Source organism: Anomaloglossus baeobatrachus, unplaced genomic scaffold (genome assembly GCF_048569485.1).
Source record: "Anomaloglossus baeobatrachus isolate aAnoBae1 unplaced genomic scaffold, aAnoBae1.hap1 Scaffold_66, whole genome shotgun sequence".
NCBI classification, from domain to species: Eukaryota; Metazoa; Chordata; class Amphibia; order Anura; family Aromobatidae; genus Anomaloglossus; species Anomaloglossus baeobatrachus.
In genome coordinates, this window is record NW_027445030.1 from 264,379 (window position 1) to 276,390 (window position 12,012).

At 48.3% G+C, this 12,012-nt stretch overlaps 1 pseudogene; it reads right to left on the reverse strand.

Moving 5' to 3' along the window:
- Positions 1-296: 296 nt before the first annotated feature.
- On the reverse strand, positions 297-503 carry LOC142286504 (U2 spliceosomal RNA; annotated as a pseudogene).
- Positions 504-12,012: the final 11,509 nt, after the last annotated feature.

Below are 12,012 nucleotides of genomic sequence, written 5' to 3' on the forward strand. Positions count from 1 at the left end.
AGCCAAAAGGGATCTATTCTATTCAATTGCAAATGATCTAGATAAGACTGAGAATAAGATACTGCACGGGACATAGCAGAGTTGGTCAAGTTGAGTGGAGATGAGTTTGCTATTTGGCACAGCTTTTTGCATCAATAAAGCAAGTAAAAGGTGTGAAAGATAAAAAAAAGGGTGAAAGTGTGAAAAGTGAATTGGCCAAATTGAGGTGCATATAAAGTTTTTGCTTTCTTTCAATTCACTAATGGGGCTCATTTGAATCAGGTGAATTGAGTTCTGCTTTTGGAAACTGGGTTAAGAAGGGGTGCACCGGTCCTGGAGGTACTGCAATACCAGGTCAATGCGTGGAGTGGACAGAGCAAGATTTTTTCCATCTCCTTGTTCTAAAAATCCATTTAATATATGGTCCCCAGAGAGGGGACGTATCAGATATTAAACTGATAAGAACAGATTTAATTTTTTTTTTTTTCTGTTTATCAGTAGGACTTCAAAATAACAAAGGTGATCGCCTCCCGTTGCCTGGGAACCGTCCAGGCACAAGAGGGCTATGTGTCACCAGAAGGCGCACACACTTCCTCAAGGCCGGCAGACGTGCAATCCCAGGCACCTTCCAGTACCGACCAAGGTAGCGTCCTCCGAAACTACACTTGATCTTAGCCAAAAGGCCGAGAAGCTATAACCCGAATTGGTTACGGCCTTGAGTGGCACCCTGGCCTATACCGGACACATCTTAGGGAGAGGGAGACAAACCCACGCCTACAGAAGACATTTTGTCACCCAAGCCAACCCTTGAAAAGGCTGTTTTGCAGAGCAAAAACAAGAAGAATGGTGCTTTTTGCAGCCGCCGCCCACTGCAATGAATCTGAATAACTCCTCCTTTTGGACACAAGCACCTCCCCTCCCCCTTGCAGTCTTTCCAATTCATGATACAAAAAGACGGACGGACAGGACAGGACAGGACAGGCTGCCTGACTTTCCGTCACTGCCACCCTTTGCCATCCTTGCCCGTAGAAAGCCCTTTCATCATCCCCAAACCCTAATCTTTTCCCTTCCCTTCCCAGATGCGTCTCACTCCCTTTCATTAGGAAGTGAGCGCAGCCTTTTCTCCGTTCTGCACATGCGCGACGTTAAACACAAATGCGCAGGCGTGCGTTCCATTACCCTCACTGCATTCCACTCCCATACAGGAAGTGGGCACAGCTATTACTACGGTCGCACATAAAAGAACCCACGGCCACCACTGCACATAGCTGACTCCACCACAGGACACCCACTTCTACACCAACACAGGTAAGACAGGATCGGCACCTCTATGCTCCTGTTACAATCAGGCTCAGTCACCATGTGATAACGCTCTCAACTCTTTAGTTGCAGGCTCCCCTTGCTTCACCTCCACTGGCTGTGCTGCCATTTCCTCTCCCACCTGGAAGGTATACTTTATTCCACTATTTTCCTGTTTCTCTCTTCCCCCTTTTCCCATAACCTACTTTTATCTGCATTTGTGGGGTATCTATATGCTATTTACATCATAGTTTTATTCATTAATATGGAAGGGAAGAGTGCCCATGAGAGTGTTGAACTGCGGAGAGCAAGAGATTAAGCTGCTCCGATTTGCCACCATTGATAAGCTGTTCTCAGTAGATACACATGCTATCCAAACAGCAGCATCCACCATTGCTTCAGCCCACCCATTCAGTGACAGCTCACCAAGTCAGCCAGAGGAGTGGTGTAAGGAATTACACGTAGGCACTGACTCCACACCTTCACATCACAAGAAGGGGGTCTACAGGCTAGTGCAAGAATACGAGCAAGTCTTCAGCAAACATCCGCTAGACTTTTGAAGAATAAAAGGGGTCAAACACTACATCCCCACAAGTGCACACCCACCCATCAAAGAGAGATATAAGCCAAAACTACCTGCACATTACCAGTGTACCAAGGACATGTTGAGCAACATGAAGGAGGCTGGGGTTATCCGTGACAGTTGTAGCCTCTGGGCAGCTCCGTTGGTCCTGTTAAAGAAGAAGGACAGCACCACTCCCCTGTATTGAGGAATAGCTAGCTGCATTGAGAACTGCAAATTATTTTTCTACCCTTGATCTCACTAGTCGCTATTGGCAAGTGTCCGTTGCTGAGGCAGACCGGGAGAAGACCGCCTTTGCCACCCCGATGGGTCTCTGCGAGTTCAAAAGCATGCCCTTCGAGCTGTGCAATTTGCCAGGAACCTTCCAGAGGCTGATGGAATGCTGCTTGGGACACCGAAACTTTGAAACGGTACTGCTATACCTTTATGATGTTATTGTTTATTCTAAAGCAAACAAGATTTTAGGGTGTATAAAAAGGGAGATTAGATCCGGTGATCCCAACGTATTGTTACCCCTCTATAAATCACTTGTAAGGCCACATCTGGAATATGGGGTAAAGTCCTGAGCAGGTTGATAACCATTGGTTTGAGCATGGTAGGGTGTAGTGCGCATCTTCCTGCATCGGTAAAAGCTGCAGAAGTCCTTGAAGATTTCCGCTTCAAAGGCTGTGCCTTGATCTGTGAGGACTCTCTCTGAGTAGCCATGAGGTCTGCATAAGTGTGCTTGGAAGACCTTCGCTGCAGTATGGGCCATTAGATCTTTGACTTGTACCACAACCATAAATCTCGAGTAGTTGTCTACCATCGTAAGTGCATACGTGAGCTCGCCTCGATATTCTGCAACAAAACTCCCTTTTTCGATTTCAGTTTCAGCAAACACTCCTCTTCCTGTAGAAAATATTTATCATTACCTAAGACAGTCATTCTAATGCATGACAATATTAAGGCAATTTAGTTAAAACTTGTTTTAACTCACCTTTAAGGGGATTGATGTATTTCATGGTCAATCCAGGTTTGTCAGTGATGGCACTGACATAATGTATGGCGTCTTTTTCGGGCGTTATCCTTTGCCTTTTCATTGTGAAAATCCAGTTGCCTATATCAAAGCAAATTCTACTACTTGTAAAGTTTGCAGAAAATGAAATGTAGAACATATAACATCAACTGCTTAGGAACGCATCATAGGTTAGTACTTAAAAGGATATTGTCATGTTCTAGTCATAATGCAAGCTGGACATTTTTCATGTTACCCTGTAATCGCCGGCCTGTTCTAATGCTCACAAGCCAAGATATAGGCTCAGCTGCTAAGGCTTCCCTCTGCCTTCTGAATGAAACTTGAATATGTCTGGGTCACTGTGTATATAGCAGGTGCTCAGAAAAAATAAGAGTCAATTCAATAGAAATAGCTCTGGCACACTATAGTGATCAATAACGTAAGAAAAGAACTCTTGGAATGCTGAAAATTCTTTATTTGTGCAAAAGGATAATTCATCCATCGTTTCGACCTTGTTTTTAGGTCTTTATCAAGGATAAAGTTATCTAAGATCATAAAGGGTTACAAAACCATATAAACACGTAATTAGTACATAGTACAACATAACAGTACAATATATTGCTACTTGAGAGTACAATGGGTCAAATGACCATGATGCACATACAAAAAATTTTTCCAAAGCCATAGTGAAAACATTTGTACTGAGGAAAGAAAATTTCCACATGACCTATCTGGAGAAACATTCTGGATCAAACAACCAAAAATAGTCAAGCAGGTAAATACACACCTATATGGATAACAGGATGATATGTGTTCAATTGTATAGCGTCATTGCCATTAAGGTACAAATGGAAAACTTGCAATCCTATATAGTGAAGGAAATGAACACATATCATATCAAAGAACACAGGAACATGGGTGTGAGAAAAACCTCAATGTTTATACTTTGTTCTTTATAATGGTGTGAACATGTATATGTCTCAGTACCTTATGCACTTGAGAATTCTAGTGAGTAGATCATGAAAGCCTATTTCAGAACTGGAATCGGTAAATAATTGTAGGTGGAATCTAAATGAAAAGATGGTACAAGTGTTATCATGACTAGAGATGAGCGAACCGGTCGCGGTTCGGCTCGAGGTTGGTTCGCCGAACGGACCTCCCGTTCGAGTTCGGTTCGTCGAACGTTCGACGAACCGAACTCGAGCCAATAGGAAACAATGGCAGGCAATCACAAACACAGAAAAACACCTAGAAAACACCCTCAAAGGTGTCCTAAAGGTGACAAACAACTCAAACACATTGGAAAGTGACAAGGACATATACTCATGCGAAAACAAAACAGCTGGACAAGGAAAAAGAGGAGGACACACAGATATATGAGTATATGCAAGGAAACATCGATTCCATTAATGTGCAACTTGAGCCCTGCTCATTCTTGGCTTCCAATCTTGATAAATTGCCTGAGCTCGCCACGTACGTCTTGGGGATCTTGTCGTGTCCTGCAGCCAGCGTTCTCTCGGAACCTGTCTTCAGTGCTGCTGTGGGTCTGCTGGCAGATAAGCACACGTGTCTGTCCACTGACAATGTGGACATGGCTCTCAGAGGACTTTTCTTCCCCTGGGTCAGCCAGGGGACGGGAAAGGCACGCGTATTTTTGAGAGTGCTTCATGCAAAGCATCTTTTTCTTTTTCAAAAGGGAGCTCAACCGATGCCAGTCAAGTGGGGTGTGTGTGGCCCAGTGAGTGGAAACGAGGGAGACTGTGGTTGGAGTCCCCTCGCTGTGTCTCTAAAAGAACCAAGATGAACAAGTCATGGCTCTCAGAGGACTTTTCTTCCCCTGGGTCAGCCAGGGGACGGGAAAGGCACGCGTATTTTTGAGAGTGCTTCATGCAAAGCATCTTTTTCTTTTTCAAAAGGGAGCTCAACCGATGCCAGTCAAGTGGGGTGTGTGTGGCCCAGTGAGTGGAAACGAGGGAGACTGTGGTTGGAGTCCCCTCGCTGTGTCTCTAAAAGAACCAAGATGAACAAGTCATGGCTCTCAGAGGACTTTTCTTCCCCTGGGTCAGCCAGGGGACGGGAAAGGCACGCGTATTTTTGAGAGTGCTTCATGCAAAGCATCTTTTTCTTTTTCAAAAGGGAGCTCAACCGATGCCAGTCAAGTGGGGTGTGTGTGGCCCAGTGAGTGGAAACGAGGGAGACTGTGGTTGGAGTCCCCTCGCTGTGTCTCTAAAAGAACCAAGATGAACAAGTCATGGCTCTCAGAGGACTTTTCTTCCCCTGGGTCAGCCAGGGGACGGGAAAGGCACGCGTATTTTTGAGAGTGCTTCATGCAAAGCATCTTTTTCTTTTTCAAAAGGGAGCTCAACCGATGCCAGTCAAGTGGGGTGTGTGTGGCCCAGTGAGTGGCAACGAGGGAGACTGTGGTTGGAGTCCCCTCGCTGTGTCTCTAAAAGAACCAAGATGAACAAGTCATGGCTCTCAGAGGACTTTTCTTCCCCTGGGTCAGCCAGGGGACGGGAAAGGCACGCGTATTTTTGAGAGTGCTTCATGCAAAGCATCTTTTTCTTTTTCAAAAGGGAGCTCAACCGATGCCAGTCAAGTGGGGTGTGTGTGGCCCAGTGAGTGGAAACGAGGGAGACTGTGGTTGGAGTCCCCTCGCTGTGTCTCTAAAAGAACCAAGATGAACAAGTCATGGCTCTCAGAGGACTTTTCTTCCCCTGGGTCAGCCAGGGGATGGGAAAGGCACGCGTATTTTTGAGAGTGCTTCATGCAAAGCATCTTTTTCTTTTTCAAAAGGGAGCTCAACCGATGCCAGTCAAGTGGGGTGTGTGTGGCCCAGTGAGTGGCAACGAGGGAGACTGTGGTTGAAGTCCCCTCGCTGTGTCTCTAAAAGAACCAAGATGAACAAGTCATGGCTCTCAGAGGACTTTTCTTCCCCTGGGTCAGCCAGGGGACGGGAAAGGCACGCGTATTTTTGAGAGTGCTTCATGCAAAGCATCTTTTTCTTTTTCAAAAGGGAGCTCAACCGATGCCAGTCAAGTGGGGTGTGTGTGGCCCAGTGAGTGGCAACGAGGGAGACTGTGGTTGGAGTCCCCTCGCTGTGTCTCTAAAAGAACCAAGATGAACAAGTCATGGCTCTCAGAGGACTTTTCTTCCCCTGGGTCAGCCAGGGGACGGGAAAGGCACGCGTATTTTTGAGAGTGCTTCATGCAAAGCATCTTTTTCTTTTTCAAAAGGGAGCTCAACCGATGCCAGTCAAGTGGGGTGTGTGTGGCCCAGTGAGTGGCAACGAGGGAGACTGTGGTTGGAGTCCCCTCGCTGTGTCTCTAAAAGAACCAAGATGAACAAGTCATGGCTCTCAGAGGACTTTTCTTCCCCTGGGTCAGCCAGGGGACGGGAAAGGCACGCGTATTTTTGAGAGTGCTTCATGCAAAGCATCTTTTTCTTTTTCAAAAGGGAGCTCAACCGATGCCAGTCAAGTGGGGTGTGTGTGGCCCAGTGAGTGGCAACGAGGGAGACTGTGGTTGGAGTCCCCTCGCTGTGTCTCTAAAAGAACCAAGATGAACAAGTCATGGCTCTCAGAGGACTTTTCTTCCCCTGGGTCAGCCAGGGGACGGGAAAGGCACGCGTATTTTTGAGAGTGCTTCATGCAAAGCATCTTTTTCTTTTTCAAAAGGGAGCTCAACCGATGCCAGTCAAGTGGGGTGTGTGTGGCCCAGTGAGTGGCAACGAGGGAGACTGTGGTTGGAGTCCCCTCGCTGTGTCTCTAAAAGAACCAAGATGAACAAGTCATGGCTCTCAGAGGACTTTTCTTCCCCTGGGTCAGCCAGGGGATGGGAAAGGCACGCGTATTTTTGAGAGTGCTTCATGCAAAGCATCTTTTTCTTTTTCAAAAGGGAGCTCAACCGATGCCAGTCAAGTGGGGTGTGTGTGGCCCAGTGAGTGGCAACGAGGGAGACTGTGGTTGGAGTCCCCTCGCTGTGTCTCTAAAAGAACCAAGATGAACAAGTCATGGCTCTCAGAGGACTTTTCTTCCCCTGGGTCAGCCAGGGGACGGGAAAGGCACGCGTATTTTTGAGAGTGCTTCATGCAAAGCATCTTTTTCTTTTTCAAAAGGGAGCTCAACCGATGCCAGTCAAGTGGGGTGTGTGTGGCCCAGTGAGTGGCAACGAGGGAGACTGTGGTTGGAGTCCCCTCGCTGTGTCTCTAAAAGAACCAAGATGAACAAGTCATGGCTCTCAGAGGACTTTTCTTCCCCTGGGTCAGCCAGGGGACGGGAAAGGCACGCGTATTTTTGAGAGTGCTTCATGCAAAGCATCTTTTTCTTTTTCAAAAGGGAGCTCAACCGATGCCAGTCAAGTGGGGTGTGTGTGGCCCAGTGAGTGGAAACGAGGGAGACTGTGGTTGGAGTCCCCTCGCTGTGTCTCTAAAAGAACCAAGATGAACAAGTCATGGCTCTCAGAGGACTTTTCTTCCCCTGGGTCAGCCAGGGGACGGGAAAGGCACGCGTATTTTTGAGAGTGCTTCATGCAAAGCATCTTTTTCTTTTTCAAAAGGGAGCTCAACCGATGCCAGTCAAGTGGGGTGTGTGTGGCCCAGTGAGTGGAAACGAGGGAGACTGTGGTTGGAGTCCCCTCGCTGTGTCTCTAAAAGAACCAAGATGAACAAGTCATGGCTCTCAGAGGACTTTTCTTCCCCTGGGTCAGCCAGGGGACGGGAAAGGCACGCGTATTTTTGAGAGTGCTTCATGCAAAGCATCTTTTTCTTTTTCAAAAGGGAGCTCAACCGATGCCAGTCAAGTGGGGTGTGTGTGGCCCAGTGAGTGGCAACGAGGGAGACTGTGGTTGGAGTCCCCTCGCTGTGTCTCTAAAAGAACCAAGATGAACAAGTCATGGCTCTCAGAGGACTTTTCTTCCCCTGGGTCAGCCAGGGGACGGGAAAGGCACGCGTATTTTTGAGAGTGCTTCATGCAAAGCATCTTTTTCTTTTTCAAAAGGGAGCTCAACCGATGCCAGTCAAGTGGGGTGTGTGTGGCCCAGTGAGTGGCAACGAGGGAGACTGTGGTTGGAGTCCCCTCGCTGTGTCTCTAAAAGAACCAAGATGAACAAGTCATGGCTCTCAGAGGACTTTTCTTCCCCTGGGTCAGCCAGGGGACGGGAAAGGCACGCGTATTTTTGAGAGTGCTTCATGCAAAGCATCTTTTTCTTTTTCAAAAGGGAGCTCAACCGATGCCAGTCAAGTGGGGTGTGTGTGGCCCAGTGAGTGGCAACGAGGGAGACTGTGGTTGGAGTCCCCTCGCTGTGTCTCTAAAAGAACCAAGATGAACAAGTCATGGCTCTCAGAGGACTTTTCTTCCCCTGGGTCAGCCAGGGGACGGGAAAGGCACGCGTATTTTTGAGAGTGCTTCATGCAAAGCATCTTTTTCTTTTTCAAAAGGGAGCTCAACCGATGCCAGTCAAGTGGGGTGTGTGTGGCCCAGTGAGTGGCAACGAGGGAGACTGTGGTTGGAGTCCCCTCGCTGTGTTATACATGCTTTTAGAAGGGCATGACATGGCTTGGAGGTTGACTTTCATAAAATGCAAACTGTTGGCTACCAAAATGCTGCCTTTCCAACAACTGTGGTTATAGGCAATGAGGAACATACTGATGAAGATGAGACGCAGATACCCGATTGGGATGACAACTTAAATATTCGGTCAGGGCAAGAAGAGGCTCGGTCTGAGGGGGAGGGTAGTGCAAACACAACAATTGATGATGAAGTTCTAGATCCCACCTACTGTCAACCCCCAGTCAGGCACTCGAGGAGGTCAACAGAGGCGGTGGAGGAGGATGCAACCGACGACGAAATTACCTTGCGCCTTCCTGGACAGAGTCGGAGCACTGGTAGCACGTCTACAACTGCATCCTCAGCCACCACTCTGCCTATGAGCATTATTCGGGGTGCATCAACAGGTCGCATGGCCTCTAAGCCTTGCCTAGCCTGTTCCTTTTTTGACATAGAAAAAGATCGCCCAAATCATGTGATATGTAAAATTTGTCATGATTCTCTTAGTAGAGGTCAAAACCTCAGCAGTTTGACAACTTCTTCCATGAATCGTCACATGAATAAATATCATAGGTCCCGGTGGGAAGCTCACTGTGCTGCAATGCGGCCTAGCGGAGCGAACCATCCACCGCCCGCCCCTTCCAGTGCATCCGCGCGCTCTTCATCTTCTAGGACTGTGGGGACAGCTGTCACACCTGTTTTTCCACGCAAAACTTCCACCACTGTAACCGCAACAGGCAGTTTGCTTGGTAGGTCGTCAGTTGGTTTGGAAGGGGAAACAAGTGAGTGTGTACAGCTCTCTCAGACATCGATAGCACCTACGTTGGATGAAGGCAACATCATGTCTCCGCCTGCACTTTCCTCACAAACCTGCATTTTTCCAGGGACACCCTACTCAACACCGTCTACACACAGCAGCCAGATCTCTGTCCCTCAGATGTGGTCAAATAAAAGGCCACTTCCTCCGACCCATGACAAAGCTAAGAGGTTGACTCTATCCCTCTGTAAGCTGTTGGCTACCGAAATGCTGCCTTTCCGCCTAGTGGACACACAGGATTTTAGAGACCTTATGTCTGTCGCTGTGCCCCAGTACCAGATGCCTAGTCGCCACTACTTCTCTAAGAAAGGTGTGCCCGCGCTACACCAGCATGTCGCACACAACATCACCGCTTCCTTGAGAAACTCTGTGTGTGAACGGGTGCATTTCACCACCGATACTTGGACCAGTAAGCATGGACAGGGACGTTACATGTCGCTGACTGGGCACTCGGTAACTATGTTGATAGATGGTGAAGGGTCTGCTGCACAAGTCTTGCCGTCCCCACGACTTGTGTGTCAATCCTCTGTCTGTCCAAGTTCCGCCACTGCTTCTGCATCCTCCACCTCATCTGGGTCCTCCACCTCCGCCCCAAGCCTGCCTGGTCAGGCCACCAGCGTTCTCACTGCGCAGAAGGAATCACGCACCCCTCATTACTATGCTGGCAGCAGAGCGCAACGGCATCAGGCGGTCTTTAGCTTGACATGTCTTGGGAATAAGAGTCACACAGCTGAGGAGTTGTGGTCAGCTCTGCGGTCCGAGTTTAATAAATGGTTGTCTCCACTCAACCTGCAGCCTGGTAAGGCCGTGTGCGACAATGCTGCAAACCTGGGTGCGGCCCTTCGCCTGGGCAAGGTGACACACGTGCCTTGTATGGCTCACGTGTTGAACCTTGTTGTCCAGCAATTTTTAACACACTATCCCGGCCTAGATGGCCTTCTGACCAGGGCACGTAAACTGTCTGCAGTGCTCACTTCCGCCGTTCAACCGCCGCAGCTGAGCGACTTGCATCGCTCCAGAAGTCTTTCGGCCTGCCGGTTCATCGCCTGAAATGCGATGTGGCGACACGCTGGAATTCAACTCTCCACATGTTACAGCGACTGTGGCAGCACCGGCGAGCCCTGGTGCAATACGTCATGATGGGCCAACGAGATGCAGAAGTGGGGCAGATCACCCTGATGGAGTGATCTCAGATCAAGGACCTATGCACCGTTCTGCACAGTTTCGACATGGCGACGAATATGTTTAGCGCTGACAATGCCATTATCAGCATGACGATTACAGTCATTTACATGCTGGAGCACACGCTAAACACTATTCGGAGTCAGGGGGTGGGACAACAGGAAGGGGAGGAACTACAGGAGGATTCATATGCGCAAGACACAACAACATCACCAAGGTCCAGACGTTCATCATCACCAACGCGGCAGGCATGGGACCATGGGGGACAGGGATCAACAAGGGCGCATGGTAGCAGGCGAGATGTTGAGGAAGGTGCAGGAGGACATGAAGATATGGAGGACGAACTGTCCATGGACATGGAAGACTCAGCGGATGAGGGAGACCTTGGTCAAAATTCAGTTGAAAGAGGTTGGGGGGAGATGTCAGAGGAAGAAAGAACGGTTAGCACCTCTATGCCACAAACACAGCGTGGACTTGGTCCGCATGGCTGCGCAAGACACATGAGTGCCTTCTTGTTGCACTACCTCCAACATGACCCTCGGATTGTCAAAATTAGAAGTGATGATGACTACTGGCTTGCCACACTATTAGATCCCCGGGACAAGTCCAAATTTTGTGACATAATTCCACCCATAGAAAGGGACGCACGTATGCTGGAGTATCAGCATAAGCTGTTACTCGATCTTAGCTCGGCTTTTACACCAAACAACCGTGCAGGTGAAGGGAGTGATTCTCCCAGTTGTAACTTGACAAACATGGGACGGCATCGTCATCTTCAACAGTCTACCCGTACCAGTAGGACCGTATCTGGTGCTGGTAACAGCAATTTTATGGAATATTTTCATAATTTTTTTAGACCCTCCTTTGCAAGGCCACCAGAGACAACAAGTCTGACACATAGTCAACGGATGGAGAGGATGATACAGGAGTATCTCGAAATGAACATCGATGCAATGACTTTGCAAATGGAGCCTTGCTCCTTTTGGGCTTCAAATCTAGAAAAATTGACAGAGCTCTCCAGTTACGCCTTGGAGATTTTGTCGTGTGCAGCTGCCAGCGTTGTCTCTGAACGTGTCTTCTTCAGTGCTGCTGGGTGTGTGCTGACAGATAAGCGCACGCGTCTGTCCAGTGACAATGTGGACACACTGACGTTCATCAAAATGAACAAGTCATGGATCCAGAAGGAATTTACTACCCCTGTGTCATCCTGGGGAGAGTAAATGCTTGTGGATTTGGAATGTGCTTGATGCAAATCAAAACATCCTGTTTGCAACTAGGGCACAAGTGCTGCCACTGATGGGGTGTCTGTGTGCCCAATGTTGGGAAAAAAGGTAGACTCCGCTTGGAGTAACCCTTGCTTGATGTGTTTTTTAAAAATGATACAAGATGAACAGATCTGAAGGCAAGATGAAGGCAACATCATGTCTCCGCCTGCACTTTTCTCACAAACCTGCATTTTTCCAGGGACACCCTACTCAACACCGTCTACAGACAGCAGCCAGATCTCTTTCCCTCAGATGTGGTCAAATAAAAGGCCACTTACTGCGACCCATGACAAAGCTAAGTGGTTGACTCTATCCCTCTGTAAGCTGTTGGCTACCGAAATGCTGCCT